Source organism: Giraffa tippelskirchi, chromosome 8, assembly GCF_054371585.1.
Source record: "Giraffa tippelskirchi isolate mGirTip1 chromosome 8, T2T-mGirTip1v1.2.pri, whole genome shotgun sequence".
Taxonomy (NCBI): domain Eukaryota; kingdom Metazoa; phylum Chordata; class Mammalia; order Artiodactyla; family Giraffidae; genus Giraffa; species Giraffa tippelskirchi.
The window spans coordinates 42,813,388-42,832,306 of NC_137282.1; the positions used below are offsets into that span (position 1 = coordinate 42,813,388).

The following is an 18,919-nucleotide window of genomic DNA, read 5'->3' on the forward strand; positions in this document are numbered from 1 at the left end:
CAAATAATAATTAAGCATAGTCAACGATCTTTAGTTCCTTCTCAAGGACTATAGATAGTATTCTGAGCCATATCCTGTGAGTTGTCTTATGGATACTGAAACCCCAGGTGAAAGTAGTTAATTACATGATCATCCTGTCCTGTACGCAGGACAGGAGCTGACACAATTCTGAGAATTGGCTGCAAAGAAATGGGAACAAATGGACCCTGAAACTAAAGCTTAACTGAATCTAATAAAACCAAGATGATCCCGGTCAGACCACTTACGATCAGTTTGAAGATAACTCTCAGAGATGACTGTGCTGTTCCTGCATGTAGTGCCCCCCAACTCTGTCTATAACAGCTCTTGCCCCACTGGTTGCCAGTAGGCAGAGGGAGTTGGCCTTTAGACAGATGTCTGCCCCCGCTGACCCCCAGTGGTCAGCATCTGAAATAAAGCAAACTTTCCTTTCCACCAACCCGGCCTGTTTTTTGACTTGGGGGCAGTGAGCAGCTGGGCCCCACGTACTCTTTCAGTAACACCATGTTTGCTTTACCACCGAATACAAAATCTGATTTATTTTCTCTCTTCCATGCTGGGGCACACAGATTTTAAAACAGATAACACCCAAGAACAGAATAACTCTTGAAATAGGACTAGAAATCCATATAAGATACACAAGCCAAACTTGGATTCAATTATACCACTGGGGAGACATAAAAATGCCTATTTCAGAAATGTCATATACAGAAGAACAGATGTTTCAATAATAGTTATCAAACAGATTTCATGTTTATAGTACACACAAGTATTAGCTCCTCTTGTCTAAAAAAATAAAAAGACAAAACATGCCAAAGCACTTGAATAAAAGTAAATACACACATTTATTTTCCTTCAACCTTAGAATCTGCAAGTTGCATGTTGCCTACTCTAATTGATCATGAAAAACTCAAATCTGGAGCCTGTTGTCAGAACTGGTCAATACTTCCACCCCTTTATAAAATAATTATGAGTATTTGTAAAGCTTAATTACAGGACACTTTCTACTTAAAGTCTGAGGTAATGTACAATTAAATATGCTTATCATGATTACTGAAGTTTGCTTGTTTATAATGAAAATATAAAGAAAGAAATTTCAGAACATATTATAAATCACATCATTTACTACCTCACACTAATAATTAGTTGCCAGTAGCATTATTTTTCCAGGGAGGATTGAGAAATACATGTATATTTCAAAAGTCAAATAGAAAACTTACCTGTAATTACGTTTAGGGAAATACAGCTTTAAATAATTTCAACAGATTTACCTTTTCTTCTTTATGGCATGAAGCCATTGTCTGTTTGTTTTGTTCCCTACATAGTTCATGTATATAACAGTATCTAAAAGTTTCATCTCCCTGATTTCTTGAATATGGGTTCACCTATCAGCTTTTAGGAAAATGTTATGAAATTGAATATAAACTAAATTTATTAATGAGGTAAGTGATCAGCCTAAGGGGTTGATTAACAATGAACACTTGAGTTATACTTCAGATTTGCCTGTACTTTTAATGAAGTTTAATAAAACTGCATCAGTTAACTCTTGTTACATAAAATTACCCAACACCCTCAGGCTGATAACAACACTCATTTATTTTTTCTAATGCATTAGCTTGTCCCTGGGGGTTTGCTGTTTAAGATAGGTCTTGGCTGGGACAGTTCAGTTGTGACCCATGGCTTTCCTCTTCCTGGGTCCATGATCCTCTCATGGTGATGTCAAAAGTGCAAGCAAACCAGTGGAAACACATAAGACATCCTTAGGCTGCAGCTTGGATTTAGTGCACTAAAAATTCAAATACTTGCACATATCATTGTCTTTAGCAAGACACTGGGCGAAGCCCAGTGCGAAGAGTCTCTGCCCACAGTGAGGCAATGGCAAGGCTGAGGACACAGGGAAGAGTGAAGGATCAGAGTCAAAAATCCTACCCATCACACATACACGCAAATAACATCAGAACAAACTATCATTACTCCACTACTATGTTGTTTTTTTAAAAATTTTTTAATGCAACAGAGGATAGAGGGCTTTTGCTACACTAGTATTAGTTATACATTTTATAATCTCAGGAGTACAAACTCTTCCCTAAAAATGTAAGTACTTGAAACCCTGATAACTGGTATGTATCTTATTTTTGATGATGAAACTAGAGATTGTGAACAATTTTATTGTATAAAAATTTACTGGAGTTAATTATTCATTCAATAAAATTACTGGAGTTCTCTCCGTGATCAGCATTTACTAGAACATGTGAATACAAGGGCTTATTGAGTAGAGAGCTTTGCTGGAGAGCAGTCTAAGGAAGTTTGTATGGAATAAAAGACAACATGAGACAAGGGCTCAGGGCCGGGGCAATGGGATGACCCAGAGGGATGGGATGGGGAGGGAGGTGGGTGGGGGGTCCAGGAAGGGGAACACATGTAAACCCATGGCTGATTCATGTCAATGTATGGCAAAAACTATTACAATATTGTAAAGTAATTAGCCCCCAACTAAAATAAATAAATTTATTAAAAAAAAAAAAGTTGAACAAAACAAAAAGGAAAAGAAAATTATGTTTAAAAAATACAATCCACAAAAAAAAAAAAAAAAGACAACACAAAGTATAGGGAAGAGAGTAAGGGCAACTATATCCCACTTTAAGCATGAGGTAGTTAAGAAAGGTAAGTCAAACATTTATCACATTTGGGTTTTAGAAGCAGTTATGATATTTCTACATTCCTAGTATTTCAATACAACCTAATGGAAGGCAGACAGTATGCATGACTACAATAAAGCAAGGTTAGAATTCATAATGGTATGTTTTAGAGCAACAACATTGAGTAAGGAGAGAAATGGACAGTTTGATGCTCATATAAGCAGAACAATCAACATGAATTTGTGGCTGATTAGAAAGAATGGAGGAGTGAAATTAGGTATGGTACTAGTGTTTAAATGCAAATAACAAAAAATATTAGTAAGTGAGCTGGTATAGGAGAAGGTCCCATCATTTCATGGCAAATAGATGGGAAAACAATGGAAACAGTAAGAGACTATTTTGGGGGCTCCAAATTACTGCAGATGGTGACTGCAGCCATGAAATTAAAAGATGCTTGCTCCTTGGAAGAAAAGCTATGACCAACTTAGCATATTCAAAAGCAGAGACATTACTTTGCTGACAATGGTCCATCTAGTCAAAGCTATGGTTTTTCCTGTAGTCATGTATGGATGTGAGAGTTGGACTATAAAGAAAGTTGAGCACCAAAGAATTGATGCTTTTGAACTGTGGTGTTGGAGAAGACTCTTGGGAGTCCCTTGGCCTGCAAGGAGATCCAACCAGTCAATCTTAAAGGAAATCAGTGCTGAATATTCATTGGAAAGACTGATGCTGAAGCTGAAACTCCAATACTTTGACCACCTGATGTGAAGAACTGACTCACTGGAGAAGACCCTGATGCTGGGAAAGATTGAAGGCAGGAGGAGAAGGGGATGACAGAGGATGAGATGGATGGATGGCATCACTGACTTGATGGACATGAGTTTGAGCAAGCTCCAAGAGTTGGTGATGGACAGGGAAGTCTGGCATGCTGCAGTCCATGGGGTCGCAAAGAGTCGGACACAACTGAGCGACCGGGCTGAACTGAACTGATAGAAGAAGGTGGTAAGTTGATGAGATGTTATTTGATAATACATGTATAATTTAATATTTCCTAATGGGATTTCAAATAGATGTTTTCATAAGCTGTCAGATTATCTTGATTTGGAACTTATGAGCATGACTGGGACTGAGCCTATAGATTCAGGGCTCATAGAACTGTGTACAGAGATGGTAGAAGCCAAGAAAAAAATGAATAAAACTCGAGAGGTGTGTACCAACTGGGATGAGAAAGGGAGCTTGAGAAAATCCTGAGGTCCACCAAGATTAAAGGGACAGACAGAAGTTGTAAATATGGTTCCTAAAACAGAGATAGGAGAAATAAAGAGAATATAGTGATGCTCAATGCAGGAGACTCGGGTTCAATTCCTGGGTTGGGAAGATCACCTGGAGAAGGGAGAGGCTACACACTCCAGTATTCTTGGGGTTCCCTGGAGGCTCAGACAGTAAAGAATCTGCCTGCAATGGGTGAGACCTGGGTTCAATCCCTGGGTTGAGAAGATCCCCTGGAGGAGGGCATGGCAACCCACTTCAGTGTTTTTGCCATGGAGAATCCCCACGGACAGAGGAGACTGGTAAGCTACAGTCCATGGGGTTGCAAAGAGTCGGACACGACTAAGAGACTAAGCACAGCACAGTGATGCTTAGTTTTCTGTTTCATTTTATCTACAGGACCTCTTGCCCTGAATTCAGTTGAGATCAAAGAAAAAAAAAATGTTAACTTCTGTTTACTAAAAAATCAATTAAACCAATTTTCTTATTTACCTTTAAACTATTTTTAGTTACCATGATGCTCCTTCCTTTGATATATACATATTAAGATAGGAGTCACCAGTTTTGTCGGAATTTCAGAATCTCTTTGGGTTAGTGTTAAAACCATGAGACTTTGTGACATGTATTATGCCAGCCTGTGGTGTGGCCACTGGAGAAGCTAGTCTATCATTGTCATTGACCAACTGCCCACTACCTTAGGTAGGTAGTGTCTACATAAGGTAGATTCTCAGGGTAAATTATTTTGGTCCTCAAGCTTTATTGAGGTATAAGTGACAAATAAAATTATATATATTTAAAGTGCACAGGCTTCCCTGGTGGCTCAGACTTTAAAGAATCTGCCTGCAAGGCGGGAGACCTGGGTTCAATCCCTGGGTTGGGAAGATCCCCTGGAGAAGGGAACAGCTACCCACTCTGGTATTCTTGCCTGGAGAATTCCATGGACAGAGAATACTCAGAAAATAAAGAACAAATTCTTGAGGTTCACCTGATGGCTCAGACAGTAAAGAATCTGCCTGCAATGAGGGAGACCCAGGTTTGATCCTTGGGTCAGGAAGATCCCTTGGAGAAGGAAATGGTAACCCACTCCAGTATCCTTGCCTGGAAAAGCCCATAAACAGAGGAGCCTGGCATATTGCAGCTCACGGTGTCGCAAAGAGTTGGACATGACTGAGCGACTAACACTATTCACTAATGTGCTGTGTGATGTTTTGGTATATGTATACATAGTGAAATGATAAATACAATCAAGTCAATTTCTATATCCATCATTTCATGGACTGACCTGCTGTGTATGTGTGGTGAGAATGTTTAAGATCTACTCTCTAAGCAAAAGCCAAGTATACAATAGAACAGTATTAACTAGAGTCACCATGTTGTACATTTGATCTCCAGAATGTATTTATCTAATACATGAGAGTCTGTGCCCTGTGACCGACTCTCTTCCTTTTCCTGACTCCCCAGCCCCCAGCAACACATGCTCTACTCTGTTTCTAGGAGTTTAGTTTCTTTTTAGATTCCACTTAAGAGTGAGATCATACAGAATCTGTCTTTTTCTGCCTGGTTTATTTAACTTACCACAAGGTTCACCTTTTGCATTGTTGCTAAAGGCAGGATTTCCTTCTTTCTCATGGCTGACTAATATTCAAAGGCCTTCCCTGGTAGCTCAGTTGGTAAAGAATTTGCCTGCAGTGCAGGAGACCTGGGTTCGACCCCTGGGTTGGGAAGATCCCCTGGAGGAGGAAAGGGCAACCCACTCCAGTATTCTTGCCTGGAAATCCCATGGACAGAGGAGCCTGACGGATACAGTCCATGGGGTCGCAAGAGTCGGACATGACTAAACCACCACCATAACATCTTTTACTCATTCATCTATTGATGAATACTTCAGTTGTTTCCCCATCTTAGCTAGTGTGAATAATGCTGCAATGAGCATAGACTGCAGATATCTCCTGAAGGTACTCATTGTATTTCCATGGGCTATATACTCAGAAGTGGGAATACTGGACCTCATGGTAGGTTTTTTTTGTTTGTTTTAATTTTTTGAAGGACCTCCATACTGCTTTTTCATTCTGGCTGCACAAGTTTACATTCCACTAGCAGGGTATAAGAATTCCCCTCCTTGCACATCCTTGATAGCACTTATTAATTGTCTTTTTGATAATAGCCATTCTAACAGATGCAAAGTGACATCTTTCAGTTTTTTCATTTTCCTGATGATTAGTGATGGTGAGTACCTTTTCATGTACCTGTTTGTATATCTTTTTGACAGAGGTGTCTATTTATGTACTTTGCTCATTTTTAAATTGGGCTATTAAATTGTTTTGCTCTTGAGTTGTATGTGTTCCTTATATATTTCTACAATTGACCTCTCATCAGATATATAATTTATAAATATTTTTCCATTGCATAAGTTGCCTTTTCATCCTGTTGATTTTTTTGCTGTGTATAAGTGCTTTTGTTGCCTGTGCTTTTGGTGTCATACCCCAAACTATCACTGCAGGGCGAACACCAAGGAGCTTTTTTCTCCTCATGCTTTCTTCTAGGAATTTTATGGTTTCAGGTTTTACGTCTTCAATCCATTTCAATTTCATTTTCTAGTTTGGTATAAGACAGAGTTTTACCTTCACTCTTTCATATGCGGATATTCAGTTTTACCAACACCATTTACTGAAGTGTCCTTTCCTCATTTTGTGTTCTGATACCCTTGTCAAAGATTAATTGACTGTGTAAGTGTGGATTTATTGCTGGTCTATTATGTTCATAAATTTTGAAGAATTAATATTGTTAAAATGTCCATCTGAACCAAAGAAATCTACAGATTCCATATAATGCCTATCAAGACTGCAATGGCATTTTTCACGAAAATAGAAGAAAAAAACTACAAATTAATGGAATCACAAAAGACTGCACCATAGCCAAAGCCATCCTGAGAAAGACAAACAAAGCTAGAGGCATCCCACTTCCTGATTTAACACCATATTAGAATCCACAGGGTAAATTCTAAGACTTTAAAGGCAATAGACTTCCACCAAAAGTCTATTTGAAAATAGAAAGTAATTACTATAGAAGTCACATATCTTGAAATTTCTCATGTTTCTATGTCTACTAGCCGTCTGGTTATATTCAGGGCATTCTTGATTCTACCTAAACTCCACATTGTATTTCACTCTGATAAACGATGGAATCTGTTTGGGGCATTTACGTTCACCTCGTTCTGAGCATATCACAGTGATATCACTTCATGCGAGTCCAACTGGCTACAAGCCAAATCTGATACCAAGGAAGGAAATGCATGTATCGAAAAATTCTTCATCACAGGGAAAATAATTAGCTAAAATACACCCAACGTCACCTTAGCCACTAAGCAACAAATTACCTTGGTTTTGTAAAAAGATAATATATGAACAATATTATTTTCAAATGATGTGCCTTCTCCTCAGGGTCTAATCTAACGGGCTCCTTAACTGATTTTAATTATTGATGGCCACAGCTGGTTTTTCTTTCCTTTATGACCATAGTTCACTCCTGGATTATACAGCCTATTGGAGTCTCACTGTCAAGTCTAGAAAAAAAAATTTTTTGTAAAGTGTGTATCTTCCAGTTTCCAATTCAAGTCACCATATACTCTATGGCACTACCGGTTCCAGGGATCTCGGCCCAGGTTCTGATTTTTGGTTGTCCTCATGCCTACTTTCCCATACCCTAAGGACCTCAACTAAACAAAAGGGAACCTGCTTATTGAAGTGTTGCAAGTAAGTGCACTTTTAAACATTTTTTTCTTACCACGTATTTTATAACTACATCTTTGAGCTTTGACTTTAATTTCATATTGTATATACTTTTCCTTTTGTATTGAGTATGACTGATGCATCAACTTAGCATTAGAGGAATTTTTCAAAGCTCCTTCAACCATCTTCTCGAGGGAGGAAGCTGTCATACTTTCAATTACAGAAAAAATTGAAAGAAATATTATCTGCTCTGCTGCAGATTTCAACCATTACCTGGATTTCCTAAAAATAAGTAATGTTTAGTGAGTGTTTTGTATTTTCCAGAAACTGTTCTTATTATTTTAAATGGACTATACAAAGAATTTCACCAAGTAGCTCTATATATTTGGTACTGTCTTTCCTCAAATTTTATAGAAGTACTAAGACTCATAAAAGTTAAATCATTTGCTAAATGTAATGAAGTCAATAGTCAGTGGAAGCAAAACTTGAAACAGATATTATTATCTTAAATAATATGTAATAGTGCCTCTTTCTATACTTAAACAAAAATATTTTGGGCATCAATTACTTAAAATATTTTATAAAATTATGCTCAGACATTTATTAATTAAATACATACATTTATTTATTAAATACAGGTGGGTCATGTGTCTTCTGGATTTTAAATCATCCATTCTATATCCCTTTTATTTTTTAATTTTTACAAAATAATTGAGATTTTTTTTCTTATATTCCTCCAATTTATCAAGATATTGGCATCTTAACAAGTCTTTCAAATAGAGGTCACACAAGCCCAGGTGGAGCTAGTGGTAAAGAACCTGACTGCCAAGTGCAGGGGATGTAATAGATGTGAGCTAGATCCCAGGATACAGAAGATCCCTTGGAGGAGGGAATGGTTACCCACTCGTGTATTCTGGCCTGGAGAATCCCATGGATGGAGGAACCTGGCGGGCTACAGTCCATGAGGTCACACAGAGTTGAACATGACTGAAGCTACTTGGCACACAGCAAGCTCTGTAATAAGCCCAATATCATGCCATATGCACACAGTACATTTAATTATACAAATGTTCAGGAACACTTCCCTGGCAGCTCAAATGGTAAAGAATCCGCCTGCAATGCAGGAAACTCAGGTTCATTACCTGGGTTGGGAAGATCTCCTGGAGAAGGAAATGGCAACCCACTCAAATATGCTTGCCAGCAGAATTCCAAGGACAGAGGAGCCTGGCAGGTTACAGTACATGGGATTGCAAAGAGTCTGACACAACTGAGTGACTAATGCATCAAGAATGCTAGATAAATATTACTTGTTTGTATTCCTACTTTAACACTGATGAAAAAAATCATTGTTTTACCTTCATTAATGCTCTTAATAAGGTGTCTCAAAAATCACACTGAAAAAACCATGACTAGCTGTTGTTGAAGTTCTTAAGGATAGAGATGAAAAGGTAGATAACAGAAATATCAGAAGGCCTTTTTTCATTGCAAGAAAATTGTTTATGCAATTTGTCAGTTAAGTTCAGTTCAGTCGCTCAATCATGTCCGACTCTCTGCGACCCCATGAATTGCAGCACGCCAGGCCTCCCTGTCCATCACCAACTCCCAGAGTCTATCCAAACCCATGTCCATCGAGTCGGTGATGCCATCCAACCATCTCATCCTCTGTTGTCCCCTTCTCCTCCCGCCCCCAATCCTACCCAGCATCAGGGTCTTTTCCAATAAGTCAACCCTTCGCATGAGGTGCCCAAAGTATTGGAGTTTCAGCTTCGACATCAGACCTTCCAATGAACACCCAGGATTGATCTCCTTTAGGATGGATTGATTGGATCTCCTTGCAGTCCAAGGGACTCTCAAGAGTCTTCTCCAACACCACACTTCAAAAGCATCAATTCTTCGGCACTCAGCTTTCTTCACCGTCCAACTCTCACATCCATACATGACCACTGGAAAAACCATAGCCTTGACTAGACGGACTTTTTTTGGCAAAGTAATGTCTCTGCTTTTAAATATGCTATCTAGGTTGGTCATAACCTTCCTTCCAAGGAGTAAGCGTCTTTTAATTTCATGGCTGCAGTCACCATCAGCAGTGATTCTGGAGCCCAAAAAAGTCAAGTCTGACACTGTTTCCACTGTTTCCCCACCTATTTCCCATGGAGTGATGGGACCAGATGCCATGATCTTAGTTTTCTGAATGTTGAGCTTGAAGCCAACTTTTTCACTCTCCTCCTTCACCTTCATCAAGAGGCTCTTCAGTTCTTCTTCACTCTCTGCCATAAGGGTGGTTTCATCCGCATATCTGAGGTTATTGATATTTCTCCCGGCAATCTTGATTCCAGCTTGTGTTTCTTCCAGCCCAGCGTTTCTCATGATGTACTCTGCATATAAGTTAAACAAGCAGGGTGACAATATACAGCCTTGACAGACTCCTTTTCCTATTTGGAACCAGTCTGTTGTTCCATGTCCAGTTCTAACTGTTGCTTCCTGACCTGCATACAGGTTTCTCAAGAGACAGGTCAGATGGTCTGGTATTCCCATCTCTTTCAGAATTGTCCACAGTTTATTGTGATCCACACAGTCAAAGGCTTTGGCATAGTCAATAAAGCAGAAATAGATGTTTTTCTGGAACTCTCTTGCTTTTTCGATGATCCAGCGGATATTGGCAATTTGATCTCTGGTTCCTTTGCCTTTTCTAAAACCAGCTTGAACATCTGGAAGTTCACAGTTCACGTATTGCTGAAGCCAGGCTTGGAGAATTTTGAGCATTACTTTACTAGCATGTGAGATGACTGCAACTGTGCGATAGTTTGAGCATTCTTTGGCATCGCCTTTCTTTGGGATTGGAACAAAAACTGACCTTTTCCAGTCCTGTGGCCACTGCTGAGTTTTCCAGATTTGCTGGCATATCGAGTGCAGCACTTTCACAGCATCACCTTTGAGGATTTGAAATAGCTCAACTGGAATTCCATCACCTCCACTAGCTTTGTTCGTAGTGATGCTTTCTAAGGCCCACTTGACTTCAATTTGTCAACTATGCACTAAATACTTACCTACCTATATATCTGTCACTGTGTTTCAGTAGGCCACCAGGAAGTAATGACATCATCATCATCATCGTAGGCTAAAAACCAAGGTGCCATTAGGCTTTGTTCCTTAAGGAGGGGCTAGTTTACCACAAGTTACATTTGTCAAATGCTTTTAATAATGCTGCTTTTAGCTAATTTTCTCTTCATATGATAAAGTTAAAATAAAAATATATACATTGTCTCAGAAGTAAACATTTTCAGTTCAAATATTTTTCTTTATAAATGTATACTACGTTTTCTTATATATGTACATATATATATTTGCCTTCAAGGGTTTGTAATGCCATTATTCAATTAAATTTCTCCTAATTACACTATCCTATTGCTATTTTACAATGTATTCGAAGCAATATTCCTATTTTGTAAATGAATAGGACAAAGATAAGCATGTAAGTAATTGCATAACTATGAAGAAGGATTTAAATCAGTTATTTGATATGGATACAGAGGAGAAAGAGATGAGAAAGGGGGTTGGAAAATGAGAATAAAGAGGAAAAAATAAATTTTCAAACTGTACAAAATTAAAATAGGCATATTCATTACAATTCCATTTATTCACATATATATGATATTTGTCTATTTATGAATGTTTTGAAGGTTCAAATATATTAAAAATTACAAGTGGCTAACTTATGGTTATATTTTCAAAGAAGTTTCAGAGAAATGTAAGAACTACATTTTAGTAAAAAAGAATAAAAGATATTTTAAAGAACACGGAAGAAGAAAAATATATAATTGGATAAATACATGCTGTATACCCTCATAAGGTACTAATTTTTTCAATGTTCACAATATCTACAATTATTTTTCAGGATATGAAATTTATGTTTTTGAGTCTTTAGTAAACAGCCATTTCATTCAGCTAAGGCAGCTAGCTCACAGGAAATCAGTGTAAGCACGTGTTCTACCTGTTGGATTAAAATAAAGGAGTGATCCATGTTGGATCATTTTAGCTGATACATAACAATGTAATAATGTGTTTTGACAAAGATGAAGCTTGTCAGAAAAAAGTCATCCTTCAGCCAAAAATGAAAACTCCAATTCAAACGGAAGGAAATAAAGCCATTTTCTGAGAAATGTACTTATAAATTTAGTGTACAGTCTACAGATGCCATTTCAAATCATGAACCCTCCTTAACATTGGCATTATATGGACCTCTAGTGTAACATGGGTTTCCGAGGTGGCGCTAGTGGTGAAGAACAGGCTGGCCTATGCAGGAGACTTAAGAGACAGGGGTTGGATCCCTCGGTTGGGAAGATACCCTAGAGTAGGAGATAGCAACCCACTCCAGTATTCTTGCCTGGAAAATCCCATGGACAGAGGAACGGGCTACAGTCATGGGGTTCACAAAGAGCAGAACATGACTGAAGCGACTTAGCTCGCAAACATGATGTCACATATCAGAAACAGACATTGCTTGAAACTAGGTTAAGAAAATAGATGTTACTTTGTGCAAACGTTTCCCTGATAAAAGGAAATGATTATCCTTGTACAGATAAGAAGGGAAAAAAGACAACCTAGGGGCTTCCCAGGTGGCACTAGAGGTTAAGAACCTGCTGCCAATGCAGGAGACATGAGACAGCAGTTTGATTCCCTGGTCAGGAAGATTCCCCTGAAGGAAGGCATGGCAACCCACTCCAGTATTCTTGCTGGAGAATCCCATGGACAGAGGAGCCAGGTTGGCTATAGTCTATAGGGTCGCAAACAGTTGCACAGGACTGAAGTGACTTAGCACATACATGCAAGGAATAAGTTTAAAAAAATAGGAACCAGGTGAGGGTTAAAAAAAAAAAAATCCTTGCATCAAAATGATCAGTGGGGTTCATTTAATCCTACATTTAAGGAAATAAAGGTTGAAGATGAAATAATGGAAGCCCATAATTCATTTTATAATGTTCTACTATTTTCATACTGGGTTTCCCAGTGACTTGGTGGTAAAGAATCTGCCTGCAATGCAGGAGACACAGGGGATGCATATTCGAACCTTGGGTTGCAAAGATCTCCTAGAGTAGGAAATGGCAACCTTAGTATTTTTACTTGGAAAATTACATGGACAGTGGAACCTGGTGGGCTAGAATCCACAGGGTCGCAAAGAGTCGGATGGGACTCTACCATGCCAGTTACTCAGTTGGCCTCAATCAGTATTTACTGAATGCATAATAAATCATTATTTGTGCATTCACTATTTCATCATAAGGAGCAAGGACCTACAAACTTTGGAGCTTATTTTTGGCTGCTTTGTCCTTATATATTACTGCTAGCTTTTTTAATGCTATTTGTTACCTCAAGAGAATTAAAAAAGAAAAAAAATATGCATAGATGTAAAACAAATCATAGCCAAATTTAGTACTATTTTAGGGGGTTCTCTGGTGGCACAGTGGTAAAGAATCTGCCTGCTAATGCAGGAGATGCAGGAAGCAAGAGTTTTGATCCCGGGGTTGGGAAGATCCCCTGGAATAAGAAATGGCAACCCACTCCAGTTTTCTTGCCTGGAAAATTCCAAGGACAGAGGAGCCTGGTGAGCTAGAGTCCATAGGTTTGCAAAGAGTTAGATGGGACTGTAAAGAGGTAGACATGACTTATCAAATAAACAACAATAGTGATTATTTTAAATTATTCTATTGGAAGAATAAGATAAGAAGTACACATCAAGATTTGAGGATTATCTATGAATCTTATTTATTTCAAGCACATACTTAGTATAAATAATAAAGACTTGCTTGAGCTAAATTATATATGTTTAAACATATATGGATTTTAAAAAATAATTTAGTAAAAATCTTTACTTGGACAAAATACTTTGAGGAAAATATAATCTAGAGAAGCTTCAAATAGGTTATTTAGAACCACTCATTAGCCTTTAATTAATATTTATAATTTTCTTCCTATTTAGTACTGCACAGATGGGAATCCAACAGAAATAGGGGTGAATTCTTTTTCATTTTGTATTCTTTGTAGTACTTTTTCCATTAAAATATGTTTACCTTTATAGAAGTAGTAGCTCTCTGTAGACCAAAGCTTTCCTATCATATAATGCCTGCAATGATTTACTTTCCATCTTGCAAAGCAGTTATGTTTTAATTCATAAAAAACAAAAGGTCTAGATTATGAAAACATTTTAATCAAATCTGAAAAAACAGACTCTTAAAATATAGTTAACATGTTCATTTTTTTTGATTAATGAATGCATGGGTATATTTTATTATCTAATTTAATGATATTTGTTGTGCTTTTTACCCTTGTGTTTTAAATCTTATTTTTTCTTGATTCTGTGTTCTTTACTGAGTTAGCTTGGATTATACATCATATTTCTCCAAAATACACTTTCACTCTTATCTCTATATCCCTCCAGCTTCCAAGTTATATTGATCTAAATTACAGTTTTATAAACTTTTATTCTTCGTGTTAGAAAAATACAGTCACATTACCCACATAGAAAAATTTGCTTCTTCACCATAGTTTTTTGTCTTTTAATTACTTTTCAAATCAATTTTATTTCCACCTTCATGAAGAATATCTTAATTTTTTTTCAGAAAAAAATTATAAACAGTTAATTCTCTATTGTTTTCTATGTGTTGTAGCTTTTTAAAATTTCTGTAGCTGTTTTAAAAATACTAAAGCTCTGTTTTCTTCCTTAATGCTTCTTCTGTGATTTCCAATGGACATACAGCTCGGGCCTCATGTATTAATCTCCTGACTCTTGAAGAGTCTTTCATGTTTTCTGGTGTTTCACCTCTCTGTGCTACATCCAGTACCATTCTCTGTCAGGGGGGTATTGTGTTTTCATAAGGTTTTAGACACATTTGATTTTTGCTCACATTTGGTGCACCTACTTTTATGTGAAAGTCTTTTCTTGTATGAGCTTTTGGAGAATCAATAGTCAAGGATAAATTTATAATTAAAAAATTAGTTTGTGGCGGTGGGGGCAGGGATGGTAGCAGAGGTAGTATAGGTTGTCACACATTGTGAACCATGTAAATTCAACCCCTCAAACACCCTGAAGCCCAGTGTTTTTAAATGTGGATCTGGAGATCCACAGCAGAAGGAGAAAAAGGTAATACATGATTTTATCATATCTAATATCTGTGATAATAGGGAGAAATTTTGTTTCAGTTTTTCTAGTCTACCATGTCATTAGAGGATTAGTTACAGAGTGAGTATTTAATTGCAATTTGCTGCTTTACAAGGAGTCAAAAATTTCTCAACTTTCAAAATTTTACATTTTAAAATTATTTTTAAAGATATTATTGAGGTGATCTCTCATATTGCCAGAACAGAAACTTCACCTGGTTAATTTTTCATATAATTATTGCTAAATCATTATTGCTATAATTATTGCTATATGTAAATATAGCCTTAGATAAAATTAATTTAAATATTATTAGAGCTTTATCTTATTGTACACACATTCATACCACCATAAGATTATATTTTGAATTAAAGTCTTATTTTTTTGGAAATTGAAAATACTATAAAATTAATCTATATAATTAATTCACAAAAGTTTCCTTGTTATATGAGATTAAGCTCTAGTCTGTTTTTTCCTATAATAATTTACTGACTATTTACACTTTGTAGAAATATATCCTCATTAAGCTTGCAGCAATAACTTTTTCAAAATGCTATGGATTTTATTTTATGGAGAAATAAAATTTCTTGAATCGACTTTAGATTATAATGATTTCTGTGTGCATTTTCACACTGTGTGAGCATGCTACAGAATTAATAAACAGTGAGAGTGGCTGTGGATTTCATCCAAATACTAATGATTGTTCACACAATTGAGAAATTGAGAAATTACTCTTGGGAACTGCATATTACACTGAAGATACATATGTGAGAAACCCAAACCCAGCCTCGATCTCACAGAATATTTAAATGCAATTTTTTTTAATGTAGTATGAATACCATTTATTTTCCCCCAATCAAGGTGAAAATACTATTATCTCCCAAATAATTTGTGTAACCCCAAAAGAGAGAATGTATCCAGCCTAAAATTCTGATCTAAATCACAGAGAGACTGTGGCCAAGACTGTTAAATTTCCTGTCTAATGCAATAAGAACGATATTTGAAATAGTGTGTCACTCCTGAAATGCAAAGAAAATTGGAATTTTGCAATTTTCCCTCTCTGACTCTTCTCTACAGGACTGAAAAAGAGAACTGACTGTGTTCATATACTTTCTATATTTCTTTTGTTGCTGTGAAAGAAAGGCAGAAAGAATGCAAGGAGGAAGGAAAGAAGGGAAGGGAAGGAAAAGGGGAAAAAGGGTCCATTATTTAATCGATTAGGCACTATATTCAAAATAGAGAAACTCAGTTGGTTAGTTGAATGTCATAAATGAAGAAAGACCCTAGTTGTCTGGAAAAAGAAAACATTTATTACAAGAATAATCCAGCAAGAAATTTGAGAAGAGGCGATTGGCTTTTGATTTCTTTCTACTTTTATATATACACATCAACTAGATGTCACAGAGCGAAAAATCTAATTACAGCATATTAATTTTTAAAACTACCACTCATGCTATAGTAATATAGCCTAGGTAACCTAAATAATGTAGTTTTGAAACATGAAGGGAGTAGCTATAAGGACATTACTCACTGCACTATTTTCAGGGCATTTGAAGCAACCATATTCTATTGTTATACTCCTAGCAAACAGCAGAGGGCTCTAGTAGTATTGACTATAGAACTGAACACTGCATTCATAACTTAGGCAGAATATAGAAACAGACATTTATTAAACCCAATAGCAGAATATAAAAATAAAATGAAAAAGAAGTTAGTTATAATTTAAATTGATGTTCACATGCATTTCAGTGTTTTGTTTTTTAGAGTTGCATTATACCTGCTCAGGTTGCTTTTTGCCAGTATTTTCTTAGGCTTCAAAAACTGCAGATGGTGACTGCAGTCATGAAATCAAAAGATGCTTGCTCCTTGGAAGGAAAGTTATGACAAACCCAGACAGTGTATTATTAAATAGCAAAGGTCTATATAGTCAAAGCTATAATTTTTCAGTTGTCCCGTATGAATATGAGAATTGAACCATAAAGAAGGCTGAGTGCTGAAGAACTGATGCCTTCATATTGTGGTGCTGAAGAAGACTCTTGATAGTCCCTTGGACTGTAAGGAAATCAAAATAGTCAATTCTACAGGAAATCAACCCTGGATATTCTTTGGAAAGGCTGATGCTGAAGCTAAAGCTCCAGTACTTTGGCCACCTGATGCAAAGAGCTGACTCATTGGAAAAGATCTTGATGCTGGGGAAGACTGAAGGCCAAAGGAGAAGGGGGTGGCAGAGGATGAGATAGTTAGATAGCATAACCAACTCAATGGACATGAATCTGAGCAAACTCCAGGACATAGTGAAGGACAAGGAAGCCTGGTGTGCTGCAGTCCATGGGGTCACAAAGAGTCGGGCATGACTTAGTGACTGAACAACAACAACTTTATGTGAACATTACATAGCTCTGGAAAGCAATGATGAGAGAGGCTTTTGATTCCTCCCTAAGTCATTTTTGCAGTATGACCATTAAGAGTAACCTTATAGCAAAAATAACAGTTTTAAAATAGATAGATTATAGCTCAGAAATAAAACATAATTATTGAAAAATTGATATGCACAAGGCACTGGGCTAGCCAATGAATAAAAACAGTTATGAATAAAATACAGTATCTTTTTGATTCAGTATTAATAATATTAGAAGGAAAATGTAAGACAAGATAGAGGAACTATCATGAAAGAGATAAAGCTAAACTAAGATGCCAAAGCAGTTCAAATGAGAAGAATCAGGTGAATTGTTTACTTAGGTGGATCAATGGGGAAAATTAGCATGAGGAGTTTTGGGGGCAGAGCAAAAACCCTCTACCAGGCACAGCATCAGGGCAAACAGGAAAAATATGCAGGGAATTACAGATGCTCAGTTTGACAGAAGAGTAGCATTCAAAAAGAGTAAGAAAGACATAAGCATTGTGAGTTACCTTGGATTAATCTCGTCAAGAATGAATAAACACCTTGAGGAATCATTTTACTTAAAATCAGGATTCAGTATCACTCCTGCTAAAATCAAAAGACTCAAAATTCTGCACAGGTCAAGCTATCTTGAAGTCACTAGACAACCATGTACTCAAATATCCACATAAGAATCTCTGCTGGAGTATACAGAAATTATTTTTATTACATTTGATACAATTTAACAATTGTCTAAATATTTTTGCTTTGCTATGGTGTCATAGTTTGATACCATAATCCTCATGAATATTCAATGTCTCCATTATATTTTTCCTTAAATACATGATGGGTTTCTAGCAAAATAAAACCCAACATTTTGTATATATTATTGGCTAAGTTTTAACAAGAAAGTGCCATGGAAACCATAATCCATTTAAATTTATTATTATTACTAATATGTTTTATAAGGTCAAATGCACTGTGTTTTCAGCTGAACAAATTCATTATTCATTTCTTGAGATGGGTATTTCAACTAGTCTCTCAAAATATGCATGGGACACAATATCTTAAATATTTCATTTAAAGCCACACTGTTGAGCAACTTTTTTTTTTTTTTTTTTCATAGCTTAGGCCTACTGTGGGGTTATTATAAATGTACTGCCTCCCTGAAAGCCAACTTGTCCTCCAGGGCTCCTAACCAATTTATAAGATTCCACAGTAATATTATAAACCTTTGATATTCCTTGCTGGTTGAGAGTAAAGGGTTGCTGATGACTGAGGCAGTGTTTTCAGTTTGGAAGCAAATCCTGTCCCACTGAAGATTGCTGCTAACTCTTGGAAAAGTGCTCTCTCTAGCGCCACTATTTGGACCTTCCTTGTGGCTCAGCTGGTAAAGAATCTGCCTGCAATGTGGGAGACCTGGGTTCAATCCCTGGGTTGGAAAGATACCCTAGAGAAGGGAAAGGCTACCCACTCCAGTATTCTGGCCTTGAGAATTCCATGGACTGTATAGACCATGGGGTCGCAAAGAGTTGGACATGACTGAGAGATTTTCACTTCACTGATAAAGACAGTTCAGTCTGGGTGTGCTACAGAACTACCCACTAGTGACTGGTATGAAACACCAGAGGATAATTACCCGTGACATTTGGCCACTTTATCTTCCATGTGCATACTGTCTTCAAGGCTAGCCACGTCCCAACATCTCTCTTCATACAGGCATTTCATCCAC

General features: G+C 37.0%; 2 long non-coding RNA genes across 2 annotated transcripts in view; one reads left to right on the forward strand and one right to left on the reverse strand.

The window, feature by feature from the left end:
• The window catches only part of LOC145516428 (uncharacterized), a 372,999-nt gene that overhangs the window by 264,999 nt on the left and 89,081 nt on the right, over positions 1-18,919 (reverse strand). The window lies entirely within an intron of this gene.
• Positions 2,425-11,052, forward strand: LOC145516432 (uncharacterized). Its single transcript, XR_014061387.1, has 2 exons — positions 2,425-3,082; positions 9,729-11,052. It is a non-coding gene; the product is annotated as an uncharacterized LOC145516432 (long non-coding RNA).